This window comes from Pristiophorus japonicus, chromosome 9, assembly GCF_044704955.1.
Source record: "Pristiophorus japonicus isolate sPriJap1 chromosome 9, sPriJap1.hap1, whole genome shotgun sequence".
Classification (NCBI taxonomy): domain Eukaryota; kingdom Metazoa; phylum Chordata; class Chondrichthyes; family Pristiophoridae; genus Pristiophorus; species Pristiophorus japonicus.
Genome location: NC_091985.1, coordinates 165,086,138 through 165,101,411, shown reverse-complemented (window position 1 = coordinate 165,101,411; position 15,274 = coordinate 165,086,138).

Genomic DNA, 15,274 nt, shown 5'->3' with positions numbered 1-15,274 from the left:
TCAATGGCATTACCATCACCTAATCCCTCACCATCAACATCCTGGCCATGTTTCACCTGATGCCATGGGACTTCATGGGGTATGGAGTCAATGTTGAGGACTCCCTCCCAACTGTATACTACTGTACCGTGTCCCACAATCTAGTCAAGCAACAGTCGTACTCATAGAATCATTGACCAGAAACCTAACAGGACCAGCCGCATAAATATTGTGGCTAAATGAGCAGGTCAGAGGCTGAGTATTCTATGGAGTGACTCACCTCCTGACTCCCCAAAGCCTTTCCACCATCTAAGGCACAAGTCAGGAGTGTGATGGAACACTCTCCACTTGCCTGGATGAATGTAGCTCCAATATCACTCAAGGAGCTCGACACCATCCAGGACAAAGCAACCCGCTTGATTGGCACCCCATCCACCACCTTCAACAGTTAGTCCCTCCAGCACCGATGCAGTGTGTACCATCAACAGCACCTTCCAAACCTGCGACCTCTACCACCTAGAAGGACAAGGGCAACAGGCGCAAGGGAACACCACCACCTCCAAGTCCCCCTCAAAGTCACACACCAGCCTGACTTGGAAATATATCGCCGTTCCTTCATCGTCACTGGGAACTCCCTACATAACAGCACTGTGGGAACACCTTCACTACACTGACTGCAGCAGTTCAAGAAGACGGCTCACTGTCATCTTCACAAGGCCAGCATTTATAGCCCATCCCTAGTTGTCCTTAAGAAGGTGATGGTGAGCCACCTTCTTCAACTGGGCCACCCCGACCTGTGAGCGAACACCTCCGCAGGTCGGGGCTATAAAAAGAGCTGGAACATGCCACTGAAGGTTCTAGCGCGAGCTGACACAAATGCGACGGCTTTGAGATGGGCGACTGGGTGACATCATCAGGACTCAGGTCACTGTTTGGAGTGTGGGCAGGAGCATCGGTTGGGCTCTGGTACAGCAGAGGAGCGGGAAGGTCATGGCGGATGATGTCCTGCGACGAGTGATCGGGGCGGAGGAGCAATGAGGGATCGTGGCTGAGATTTGTTGGGTGATTGTGGCGGAGGCTCGGCGAATGTTTGGTGCGAAGGTGCAGCGGGAGATCGTGGCGGAGGTGCGGCGAATGTTTGTGGCGGAGGAGCGGCGAGAGATCGTGGCGGAAGTGGGGTAAATGAGGGTGTGGGGCCCAGAAGAGTCGAGGGCTCAGGGGCAGCACGGGCCAGCCCACACTGCGATATGTGTGCGCACTAGGTCCGTGCAGCAGAGCAGGTCTTCAGTCGTCATGGTTAACCCTTGCCACTGGATAAAGACCGAGCTCTGTCGAGCCCGTGTGGTGGCTGATGTGCAACGGTCACCACACGTTTAAAAAATCCACGCACAGGCATCTTTCACCCCTTCAGTTGGAGTTGAGGACTGGAACATCGGGTCCTTCATTGAAACATCTGTGAACTCATGTGGAAGCAAGTCATCCTCGTTCGAGGGACCGCCTATAATGTGTAGGGAGGTAAGTGAAGCATTATCCACTGCTTAACTGGCCAATGAACCATTCAGGTGTCAGCATTGGCTCAGTGGTCGCTCTCGCCTCTGAGTCAGATGGTCGTAGGTTCATGTCCCACTCCAGAGATTTCAGCACAAAATCTAGGTTGACGCTCCAGTGCTGTACAGAGGGAGTGTTACACTGTCGGAGGTGCCGCCTTTCTGATGAGATGTTTAACTGAGGCTCTGTGTGCCCTCTCAGGTGGTTGTAAAAGATCTGTTGAGCACTATTCGAAGAAGAACAGGGGTCCGAGCCAATATTTATCCCTCAACCAACATCACACAAAAACAGATAATCTGGTCATTATCACATTACTTACTGTTTGTGGGAGCTTGCTGTGCGCAAATTGACTGCCGCGGTTCCTACGTTACAACAGTACAACAGAACGTTACACTTTAAAAAGTGCTTTATTGGCTGTAAAGCGCTTTGGGACATCCTGAGGATATGAAAGGCACTATATAAATGCAATGTTTTTATTTTCTTTTTTCGTCTATAGATATAAAAAGTTAACCCGATGTATTTGAAAACTGCCGTTAATACCTAAATACATACTTTAACCCTTAGAGGACCATTTACACGGCAATACATTAGAATATAAACAACCAGCAAAACTCTCTGTCTTTAAAATCCTTCACAAATACAACCGTTGCTTCATTAAAAAAAAGGAACATCATCTTTGTGACTTTCTCCACAGCCATGTAAAGGAAGCTATCCATGGATTGCATGGCATGTGTGTCACTCCAATTCCGTTCGAAGTTTTCACTGTACTGGAACATTTGGTCTGGGCGGATACAGATTGGCGAATTACTGCAGCTTGCTTTGAATCAGCGATAGTGAAAGCTTTCAGCAAGAAGGACAGATTGAAGACAGATTGTACGGAGCAGCGAGCACAGTGTCACAGGGTGGAAGGAGTGGCTTGCGAGATGGGTTTTAATCATTCAATGTTAACATGAGACATCTGCCACTGTCCTAACCACCGATTGGGACTACAATGGATTGTGCAACAGAAAACATATTTTGGGCCCAACAGTCAGTTGGAAAGGTACTGAGTACTGATGTTGAAGTGCTTAATGCAGCTCTATGCAAATTTCTGATGCATTTGCCAGCCGATTAAAAGTCAGATTATTAACAGACCCCCCCCCCCCCCCTTCCAATGACTACTGCTATTTGTAATAACAACAAAGAGAAAAGCCTTTTCTGTAGGTCAACTTAGGATGAAACTGATTATATCTCAGAAACTGAAGCCCCGGAACATAGTTTGCCGCACTTTAATATCAGCTCGGGCTGATCTTGTGCCAGAATCACAAAGGGAGGTGGTACATTGATACTTCCAATCAGAGTTCAACTGAACACTGGAATCTCTCACGTTCTGAGGTACCACCTTGCTATCTTACATTTCTTCACTCCCAGGTTTTGCCCCTTATCTCCAAAAGATTCTAAGTCCTGCTCGGATATGGTTTCATGGACCTGGTGGTCTAAGCTTGGACAGTGAGAGTCAGCAGGCTCTTTCGGTTGAGACGTTAAATTGAAGCCCAGTGTGCCCTCTCAGGTGGACATAAAAAAAAATCCCACAAAACTATTCGAAGGAGACCAGGGCATTTATCCCTCAAGCAACATCACTAAAAAAACAGATTATCTAGTCATTCCCTCATTGCTCTTTAAGAACATGGGAACATAAGAAATAGGAACAGGTGTAGGCCACCTGGCTCCTTGAGCCTGCTCCGCCATTTAATAAGATCATGGCTGATCTGATCATGGACTCAGCTCCACTTCCCTGTCTGGTCCCCTTTACTTGCTTATCGCTCAAAAATCTGTCTATCTCCGCCTTAAATATATTCAATGACCAGCCTCTCTGGGGCAGAGAATTCCATAGATTTACAACCATCAGAGAAAAGAAATTCTTTCTCATCTCAGTTTTAAATGGGCAGCCCTTATTCTGAGACAATGGGCTAGAACCTCCACTTTTTTTTGCCTGCTTAATGTTCATTTTACCGCTGAAATGATGTATAACACCCAGATATTGCCCATTTTGCACAAAATGGAAACTGGCGGGCATTTTTCGGAAACTTATCGCCGAGCATTACTTTCCCCATGTGCTTAACGCTGAGAAAAATTATTACCGCCCGCCCACTTTTTTTGGGCGGAATCAGCAGAATGGGCGAAATCAACGTCCATAATATCACCCAGCGTTACTTTCCGCACGGAATTAACGCCGAGATTCAATATTAACGCCCGCCCACTGTTTTTTGTTGTAAAGAGCATATTTACTCAAACTACTGGCCATGGAGATCGGCCAGCGTCACTTTCACCACTTCACACACATTTTGCCCACAATATCGCTCGCTCATAAAACTGCCCACAAAAAGTGGAACTAACCGGAACGAATCACAGCGTTATGGACACCATGTCGTAGATCACATGTCGCGTCCTTTAAAAGGTTGCTGTGCTTCAACCTCGGCGGAGTTCAGATGTACTCTGCAGGTCGTTGGAGTTGATGCGAACATCTCTAAAAAATCTTGACCACACTGGAATTGAAGAGGTGTGTTCATCGGGACATTCCTTGTTTGTGAGCAATCAGTGGAAAACAGAGAGCTACTGCAAAGGGGACTGTTTTTTCTCACCCTCTCTTGGTGACCAAATACATGCAGCCGACTCGACATCGCCGAAGGAGCGCTGCACTGCATTATGTGCCCAATGTAAGATGTGCCAGACTGATGAGGAGGACCAGACGTTACACCCCCCACAAGTACAAGGAAAAGCATTCTTATCTCGACTTGCCCGACACCACCTGCCTTCGGAGACTGCACTTCTGTGGATATCTGAACGGAATATATGGAATTAAGGACAGTAAAGTAAACGGGATATATGAAAATGTATAAGCCATGGAAGAATAGCTGGGAGAATGTCAGATTGCAAATAGTGCAACATCAGCATAGCTAACAGTCTGTCTCAAGGTTTCAAGTCACTAATCCTGCCAATAACATCTAATTGTAACATGAATAGTCACACCATTAGATTGGAACATTTAGAGGCAATGCTTGAGCTTTCAAGAAAAACATCTCATATAGTGGCTGATGAGTGGCTGAGTTAGACTGTCAATCCATTTGTATTTTGTTATCTGATTTCAAAACTGTATAACTGTTAACGCTTTACGATGTAACTTCACCTATCCGTAGGGAGTGTGTACGCTCTATCCAGAGAGTATATCTTCTGTCTGATAGGTCTTACTGGCCGGTAATAAAGACTGCTTTGTTCAAAGCACAAGAGGTATTCGACTCAGTAATTTTACTGAACCAGATTGAGGTAAAAGAATCCAGGAATTTACATTTGGTGTCAGAAGTGGGATCTCAACGGACGACTGCCGAAAACTTGCGAATTAAGAGCCAGACTAGCCTTGGACGAGACGAGGGGAAAGTGGCCACTGGAGTGAGTATGATTTCAATACTGCTCCAGTTTCCCCCGGTTTCATAAGTCTGAGGAAAGTTTAGCCACTCGCTGGTTCTCAGGTAGTGTCTGAACGAGATCCAGGACAATCTGGTGAATACCTTTCAAACTTAGAATAGGGATAGAGATAGGGAAATTGCGCGATGACGCAAACCAAGCGGCGACTTGGAAAGATAGGTTATAGTTAGAGCTAGATAGGGATAGATGATCAATCATGGATCTAAAAATTAATAGGAAAGAAAAGAGACTCTTGTGAATGTCTGTTTAAATGAGAAATGCTTCTGTGATTTTTACTGTAAAAAAAAAGCCGGGGAGTTGTGGTTTGTTTTATCTCAAACAGAATGAAAGTTTGTTTTAACCCTTCGTAGTGTTGTCCTGTATGTGGGAAGTTTAAGAGTGTGAACCTTATTGAATTACGTATATTCGGATGATAAGTTACGGAGCCAGGAAATGCACAAAGGATAGGTTTGTTAAAAAAAAAAGAAAAAAATTACATGGTCCCGGTGGTTAAAAAAAAAAAGAAAAACTTGTTGAAAGAAAACATTCAGAGAAGGCACAGCAAAACAACTGAGATGGATTCAAAAGGATTTAAAAAAAAATTATATTAAATAACACGACCTTGAGGCTGGAACAATTGAGATAACGAAAAGCAGTCCACAGCCTACGTGCCAGACTTCTCTCTAGTTATAAAAAAAAAGTTACGTACTAAATAGGTGCTGAAAGAAAAAAATGTTCTGAGATTTTAAATTATGAAAAAAATTCCACTGCAGTAAAATAAATCACTCCTGTCCAGTTGGCAGAAAAACTCCATTAAATTAGGGCTTTCATTGACTGATTGAATTTAAACTGCGCAGTAACGCGAAAGGATAGGGAAATTTGGAAACTAAAAGAAATTAATTAAGGCTCATAAGAAATCAAAATTAGAAAATTAGGCTCACAGGGAATAAAATGGGGATTTAAATAGAGGATAGGTGTTCAATTCAGGTACAACGTCGACCTTGTATGTCACTTGGCCCGTCTAGGCTCTGATTGAATTTAAAAACTCGCAGCAACTCAGAAGGTAGGGCCGACGCGAACGCGCAGCGGCGCAGACGCGCAAACGACGCGAACGCGCAGCAACACTAACGCGTAGTGACGCAAACGCGCAGTGACGTAGACGCGCAGTGACGCCGACGCGTAGTGACGCAGAGGTGCAGCAATGCGAATCGTGAAAGTCAGTGCTAATGTCAGTAAGTCTTTGTAAGTCTTAAGTGTTTAGAGTTTTAAGTAAAGTTTTAAGTATCCTAAATCGCGCGGCGACACGAACTGCGCGGCGACGCGGGTAAGTGGCGACGTGAACTGCGAGGCAACGCGGATTGCGCGGCGACGTGAACTGCGGGGCGACGTGGGAGTTTTAAGTATCGCGCGGCGACGCGGGTAAGTGTTAGCATTAGTAAAGTTTGGTTATTTGGAGTTAGTTAAAGTCAGTGTTAGTTTCTGTAAAGTCTGTGTCTATTTTTAAGTTTGTTTAAATTGCACGACGACACGAACGCGTAACGACACGGTAATACGAGGGGCAGTGTGAAAATGGGTAATCAGTTAGATAAAACCACGGATGCGGATAGTCCGCTACAAAAGTTATGTGAGGAATTCCCTGAAAGAGCTGAAGACTTTAGAAAATTATCAGGAGCCCTGAATAAATTATTAGGGGATGACCAGTGGCCTCTAGGTGGCACTAGAAGTGTAGAGGTAAAAAAAAAAGCACAGGGATTGTCAAAAAAAATTAATTAAAAGATGCATCACTTCTGTCAAGTTGGCAAACAAATGCTATTAAATTAGGACTTGCATTGACAGAGGGAACACATGTTAAAACTGTAGACGTCTTAAAGAAAGAATGTGCGCACGAGAAACTTGCTAAGAGATCCTCTGAGACCTCTGAGAAAGGTATTGATCAACTACAAGTTAAAATGGCTGGTTTGTGTTAACCGAGGCTGATGATGAAATTGATGAGTGGCCACTGACTCAGCGCCCAACGGTGCCTCCCGCACCCCCTGGCCTCTTGCTCCAGTCCTCTTCCCAACACCCTCCACCTTAACACTCCGGTAAAAAGAGTTAAAAATAACCCTATATCACCAAAGCAACAAACCCAAACTGACTCCTCATCCTCTCATAGCGATTCGGATCCCCAGTTTACAAGCAATATAGCCGAAAGAACCAGATCTCACACTTGAAAGGGCAGAACTATATCTCGACATCACAAACAGTCCCGTAAATCTTCTAGTCAACCTACCAGTCCAAGTTGTGAAAGACATAGCAAACACCCCCGCCGATCGAGACGCAGAACTGTCAAGCAGTCAGACAGCTCTGAAACATCCTCCGGCCTAGAAATGATTTCCAAGATCCCAAAGTCCCGACACCAATTCCCTGTCAGATCAATGCCAAACCCTGATGCACAACAAGCTGCAGACCACCTCTCTATAGATGTCTGTGATCTTCAAACAACTATTTGATTGCTCACGCTATCCGGACAGATGGAGAGGACAGTTAGATATTATTGGCAGGAAAAGAAAGGGGAGGGGGGAGGTGCGCCCCCAACCCGGGTCAAGACTGAATACGTGACTAGAAAGGAAGAGCCATCTCGGGAGGAAGGATCAATAGAACCGTAGTGTTGCATACAGGATTGGATGGATAAGCAAGGATACGGTTATACTAAACAACCAAACGGCCCGAGCCCTGCTAATAAACCTCCCTATTGTCCCCAGCATGGTATGGGAAGAGGCCGGGACTGGGTAAGAGGAATTGACTGTTTTAATTGTGGGCAGGAAGGACATTGGAATAAAAATTGCCCCTACCGTCAGCATGGTAAAGGAAGAGGAGGAAGAGGAGGGGGGCAAGGGGGGAGAGGAGGATCTTACACTAACTTCTCCCAGAAACAACCCCTTTGGTCAATTGTCCCCCGATTGACTACGCAGCTTGATTGTGCAGGGATCCTCCCCGGACGACGAACCCATGAGTGGCAACTCTTTTTGATAGATACGGGAGCCTTCATGTCTTCTGTACAATCAAAGCTTAAACTCCCTGCCTCTACTGAAACACAGGAACTTTCAGGATTCCTGGGACAAATCTCGACATTCCCAGTGTCAGAACCGGTTAAAATGGGTTACCAGGAAGAATCGGTGGAACATCGAGTTGTTATCACAACCAATCTGGACTGTAACTTGATGGCTAGAGACCTCCTTTGCAAATTCCAGTTGCATTTGGAGTGTGGAGATAATGGGATTATTGTAAAACAGGAAACCCTTAAGCGGCAGTATTATACCACTAGAACCCCTCAGTGGTGGTCTCTGGACCTGCTGCAGGCTCCCTATCACGTGACCCTAGCATACGATCCCAGTGGAAAGAATCAGGACCTGCAGAACTTTTATCAGGATCACGAAGGGGAAGTGAAGGGAATTCTATTAAGGGCTAGAGTGACTGAACTGGAAAGAGAGGCAGATTTTGTGGAAGTGGATAAGAATCTGTGGAAACAGCCCCTAACAATAGCACCGCATATTGCTCGTGAAGTATTAGCCCCTCACCATGCTAAAGATTTGGGAGTTATGGTACGCAAGGCCATAGATGAGGCTGACCCTACCAGCCGGGATGTGCAAATCGTAAAACATGGCCGAACAGTCCAATTTCATGGGGACCCCGAGAAGGTCTTAACGACTCTACAGCATCATACTGGCTCGGACATACCTGACTATGTGGATCCTCATGTATGGGCAGAGAACCCCTCCCAAGTGGGTTATACTCCCATTGATCCGATTGAGATCCCAGTGCAGGGCAATGTGGACTGGCCCTCTATCCGACAGAACCCACTGAAATCACAGGCAATCCTAAACTGACCTTTCGGCACTGTACTGCAATTAATCCGGCCTGTTTTCTTACTGAGCCACCCCAAGATGAGGAAGAACCCAGTCATGATTGCTTATCTTTAATTTAAGAGGCCACATCAGTCAGGGAAGATGGAAGATCCAGACTGTATTCTTACTGAGCCAACCCAAGATGAGGAAGAACCCAGTCATGATTGTTTATGTATGTTGACGAAAGTACTTCTATTAATCCAGAAGATACACGAATCTCAGGATACGCCATAGTAAACCAGGAGAATCAGGTCTTGGAATCTGCCGCTTTTGAAACCACCTATTCTGCTCAACAAGCTGAACTATTCGCCCTCACCCAAGCCTGTATCTTGGCCAAAGATCTCAAAGTCAATATCTATACCAACTCTAGGTATGCCTTTGGGGTGGCCCATGATTTCGGACAATTATGGAAAAATAGGGGATTCCTAACCTCACAGGGGAATGAGATATCTCATAAACAGTTAGTATCTGATTTGTTGCAAGCCCTCATGTTCCCCAAACGCATTGCCATTGTCAAATGTACCGCCCATACTACCGGAAATTCTCTGGTTGAGATAGGGAATCGTTGTCCTGACCAAGAGGCCAAACAGGCCTCTCGTGACCAACAGATGGTAGTGCCCAAAATTATGAGTCAGACTAAAAATCCTGCGAAGGATAAGTTAGCCTCGGAAAAACCAATGCCAACCATCCAAGGTGTTATAAAAGCACAGGAGGACGCTCCTGAAAAAGATAAACTGTTGTGGAAATATTATGCATGTACTTGTGACAATGTTTCTAAACTCTGGACCACTCCCGCAGAACAGACTTGCATGTCTGACGAGTTGGCCTCATGGGTTATAGAATGTCTACATTTTGCTACTCATTGTGGAGCAAGGACCACGAGTGACACACTTTTGGCTACTTGGGGGCACCCTAGACTCCAGGCGCTCACCCAGAACATTAGTAGTCGTTGCCTGGTTGGCCAGCAACATAATCCAGGGAAGGGAGTCCCCTGTGATTAGGGTAAAACGCCCCTACCCGAAGGTCCCTTTGAGACATTTCAGTTGGACTACATTGAGTTGCAAAAAGTTCAGTGTTACAAATATGTGTTAGTAATAGTAGATGTGTTTAGCAGATGGATTGAAGCCTACCCTAACCTGGACAATAAGACTCAGACTGTTGTTAAGGTGTTAATGAGGGAAATTGTTCCGAGATATGAGATCTCAGCTAGACTGATGACCACCTATGTTCTTTCTCTGACTCAGGCTCTGCGACTAGTTCACAACCAGGTTCAAGATGCTCACCTCGACCTCCCAGTTTTACCCGAATTGTCCCTCGTGGTACCAGGGAAGTATGGATTCGGAAGGGCCACAATGGGAGGGGCCTTTTTAGGTGTCACTCACTACCCCCACTGCAGCCAAGGTTGAGGGGAAAAGTGCCTGGGTTCACCTGCACCACTGCAAGCTCATCACCATTTAAACAAATTTTGCTGGTTAGTCTAATTCCTGTTTCTGTTCCAGATCTCCTCTTCCCCATAGCTGAACAAGGCAGTTGAAGGAGGATCAGTTTGAACTTTTACCCGTAAGACAGCCAAATACACTGACGGAGACCTGAAGAAGGGAAACGGGAAAACAGAACTCTTTTTATCAGCTAAATAATTGGACTAGTTATAAGATGAGACTGTGTCTGTATGCCACTGCCTGCATAATAGTATTGATATATGACAGTTTTGGCGCACGGGAAGGAAGACAAAGGCGAGAGCTCCATGTAAACACCTTTTTGTTTATGTCTTACGTTTATGCGGAAAAAGGGCACTTCACTAGATGCTGGGTGTGTTCACATATCCCTATACATTCCAAAGGGGGAATTCCTTTGCGCACCGTTCCCCTGACCCTAACTGAGACTGTTAGATGGATTCAAAGAAACGATATTGGAACAGGTAGCTAACCGCACTGCTGAGGCTCTGGAGGGCATCACAGCTGAAATGGTAGCGATAAGGACCGTAGCATTACAAAACCGAATGGCCCTCGATTACCTGTTAGCTGAGAAAGGGGGAACGTGTGCCCTGATAGGATCTGAATGTTGCACTTACATTCCTGATAGTTCAGAAAACATAACCCACCTTGCCGATCACATAAGGAGGGAGGTGAAAAAGTTATCCACACCAGCAAAAGAACTTAGCAGGTTTGATAGGTTTCTGGGTGGATCTTGGAGATCCTATCTAATATATGGGGCAATTGTTCTCATCGTAATAATAATTACCTGCTGTTTGATTGTTGGTTGCCTTAACCTCTGCTGTAAAGTAATGATGACAAGGTTAGCAGACCCTCTTGTGGTCAAGGGTTCCCGGGTTATGATCCAACAAACTAGAGAACGACTCAACAATGCAATACTCCTAGAATGATCCTATATGTTATCATAGAATGATAAAAGGAGGGATGTGGATATCTGAACGGAATATATGGAATTAAGGACAGTAAAGTAAACGGGATATATGAAAATGTATAAGCCATGGAAGAATAGCTGGGAGAATGTCAGATTGCAAATAGTGCAACATCAGCATAGCTAACAGTCTGTCTCAAGGTTTCAAGTCACTAATCCTGCCAATAACATCTAATTGTAACATGAATAGTCACACCACTAGATTGGAACATTTAGAGGCAATGCTTGAGCTTTCAAGAAAAACATCTCATATAGATTGACTAATGAGTGGCTGAGTTAGACTGTCAAACCATTTGTATTTTGTTATCTGATTTCAAAACTGTATAACTGTTAACGCTTTACGATGTAACTTCACCTATCCGTAGGGAGTGTGTACGCTCTATCCAGAGAGTATATCTTCTGTCTGATAGGTCTTACTGGCCGGTAATAAAGACTGCTTTGTTCAAAGCACAAGAGGTATTCGACTCAGTAATTTTACTGAACCAGATTGAGGTAAAAGAATCCAGGAATTAACATTTGGTGTCAGAAGTGACCCTAGCATACGATCCCAGTGGAAAGAATCAGGACCTGCAGAACTTTTATCAGGATCACGAAGGGGAAGTGAAGGGAATTCTATTAAGGGCTAGAGTGACTGGACTGGAAAGAGAGGCAGATTTTGTGGAAGTGGATAAGAATCTGTGGAAACAACCCCTAACAATGGCACCGCATATTGCTCGTGAAGTATTAGCCCCTCACCATGCTAAAGATTTGGGAGTTACGGTACGCAAGGCCATAGATGAGGCTGACCCTACCAGCCGGGATGTGCAAATCGTAAAACATGGCCGAACAGTCCAATTTCATGGGGACCCCGAGAAGATCTTAACGACTCTACAGCATCATACTGGCTCCGGCATACCTGACTATGTGGATCCTCATGTGTGGGCAGAGAACCCCTCCCAAGTGGGTTATACTCCCATTGATCCGATTGAGATCCCAGTGCAGGGCAATCCGACAGAACCCACTGAAATCACAGGCATTCCTAAACTGACCTTTCGGCACTGTACTGCAATTAATCCGGCATGTTTTCTTACTGAGCCACCCCAAGATGAGGAAGAACCCAGTCATGATTGCTTATCTTTAATTTAAGAGGCCACATCAGTCAGGGAAGATGGAAGATCCAGACTGTATTCTTACTGAGCCAACCCAAGATGAGGAAGAACCCAGTCATGATTGTTTATGTATGTTGACGGAAGTACTTCTATTAATCCAGAAGATACACGAATCTCAGGATATGCCATAGTAAACCAGGAGAATCAGGTCTTGGAATCACTGAGGTATGCCAGCTGATATGGGGAGATCTGCAGCCTGCCAGCACCATCAGAACTGCACTGTGCAGTTCAAAGTCACCGCGGCACTGTCATTCTATGCCTCGGGTACCTTTCAGGCCACAGCTGGTGACATTTGTGGACTTTCTCATCATGCCACACATTGCTGCATTAGACAGGTCACTGAAGCCCTGTAAGCATGGAGGAGGGACTTGATTAGCTTCCCCATGACCAGGGAGGCAGAGACTGAGAGGGCTCTAGGATTCTCCAGAATTGCAAACTTCCCTAAGGTGCAGGGAGCAATAGACTGTACGCACATCGCGATGTGGGCACCTTTTCAGGATGCTGAGGTTTTCAGGAACCGCAAGGGATTACACTCCCTGAATGTACAGCTGGTTGTCGACCACCAGCAAATTATACTGGCAGTGAATGCTCAATTTCCAGGCAGCATCCATGATGCGCGCATCTTGCGAGAGAGTGCTGTATCTGACTTGTTCAACAATCAGCCACAAGGTCAATGTTGGATGCTTGGTGACAAAGGATATGGCCTCGCCACCAGGCTGATGACCCCCCTGCGTGACACCCACACCGAGACCGAGAGGCGATACAATGAGAGCCACAGAGCAACTTGTAATATCGAGGAGAAAACCATTGGAGTGCTGAAGCAACGCTTTAGATGCCTGGACCACTCAGGAGGCAAGCTCCAATACCACCCTGAGCAGGTAGCTCAATTTGTGATGATGTGCTCCATGCTGCACAACTTGGCTATCAGGAGGGATCAAGAATTGCCCGATGAGTTTGACAGTCCTCCTCACCAGAGAGAGGAAGAGGAGGACGAGGAGGCGGACGCTGACATCAGGCCAGACAATCAGGCTGATGCTGAAGCCATGCCCCCGCCCCCCTGTAGACCACATGAAAGGGCCCGTGGTGGCATGGCAGCTGCAAGAGCCTTAAGTTAGGAGCTCATGAATGAGCGCTTTGCCTGAAAGAACATTGGTGTTATTTACAAGGCTGACACACTGCTGGATGTGCAGGTCATACATCAAGGCATCACCTTGGTGACAGTTAAAGTTTAAGTTGATTGAAGTTAAGTGTGATTATACCCTTTGATGTTAAGGAGTCACCAGCGTGTAATGGTGCAGCTATCTGAGCCAATGTGATGCAAGGTTTTGTTAAATAAAAAACATTTAAACTGAACATTAGTCTGAAATCATCAGTATTTCTGTACAAACCAATCCTTTCCCCCAGCTTCTCCTTCCTACCTCTACCCCTTCCCCTTACCCTCCTGACTCCAAGCCGCCTTGCCGAGGAGGTCCTCAGGCGATGCTTCATTTGGGGGGGGGGGGGGTGACAGACGAACCACTGCTTGGATGGATATGGGAGAGGATGGTCCCGAGGTGGGAGTGTGTTCCGAGCCAGATGCAAGAAGTTGCTGCTGGCTCTCATGTGTGGTGGGCAATGGGGGTGCGTCACGTTGGGGTGCAGTGCAGTGCTCCGGAACCACTGGGAGCCTTCTGCCACCAGTGTTCCTGGCTACCAGCTCCAGGGCCTCCTCCATCCCTTCCATTTTATGTTATTTGTTGGACAAAAACTCGGTGCCAACTATGTTCTTGGTGCTTAGTATGCTTTTTGCTGCTGGTGAATCTCTGTCGTTCCTCCCACAACAGCCAAACAAGCACACAACACAGCCACACACGTTTTCAGTGCCTCTGAGCTCCCTCTCTCTCTGTCTCCTCTTCTGCGCATCTCCAGAATCGTGGGAATAGAGCGTTGCCATGCCATTGCTAAGGATGGCCACACTTTACGGCAGAAGGTCAGAAAAATTTAATGCTACCGCCCATTTAATATTGCTCGCGGTAACGCCCATTTTCAAAAATGTAAACTCGGTGTTTTGAGAATGGGCGAGAAGCCGACGATCTAAAACCCCTTTTTAATGCCCACGCCGGAAATAATGCCCATTTTTGGGCGATAAGCTCAAAAGTGGAGGTTCTAGCCCATAGTCCCCTAGTTTTAGTTTCCCCTATGTGGAAATATCCTCTCTGCATCCACCTTGTCGAACACCCTCATAATCTTATATGTTTCAATAAGATTACCTCTCATTCTTCTGAACTCCAATGTGTATAAGCCCAAGCTACTCAACCTATCTTCATAAGTCAACCCCCTCATCTTCGGAATCAACCTAGTGAACCTTCTCTGAGCAGCCTCCAATGCAAGTATATCCTTCCTTAAATACGGAGACCAAAACTGTATGCAGTACTCTAGGTGTGGCCTCACCAATACCCTGTACAGTTGTAGCAGGACTTCCCTGCTTTTATATTCTATCCCCCTTACAATAAAGGCCAACATTCCATTTGACTTTCTGACTACTTGCTGTACCTGCATACTAACTTTTTGTGTTTCATGCACAAGGACCCCAGGTTCCTCTGTACTGCAGCACTTTGCAATTTTTCTCCATTTAAATTATAATTTGTTCTTCTATTATTTCTGCCAAAGTGGATAACCTCACATTTTCCCACATTATACTCCATCGGCCAAATTTTTGCCCACTCGCTTAACCTGTCCATATCCCTTTGCAGATTTTGTGTGTCCTCCTCACAATTTGCTTTCCCACCCATCTTTGTATCATCAGCAAACTTGGCTACATTACATTCGGTCCCTTCATCCAAGTCATTAATAATGTTTTAAAATAGTTGA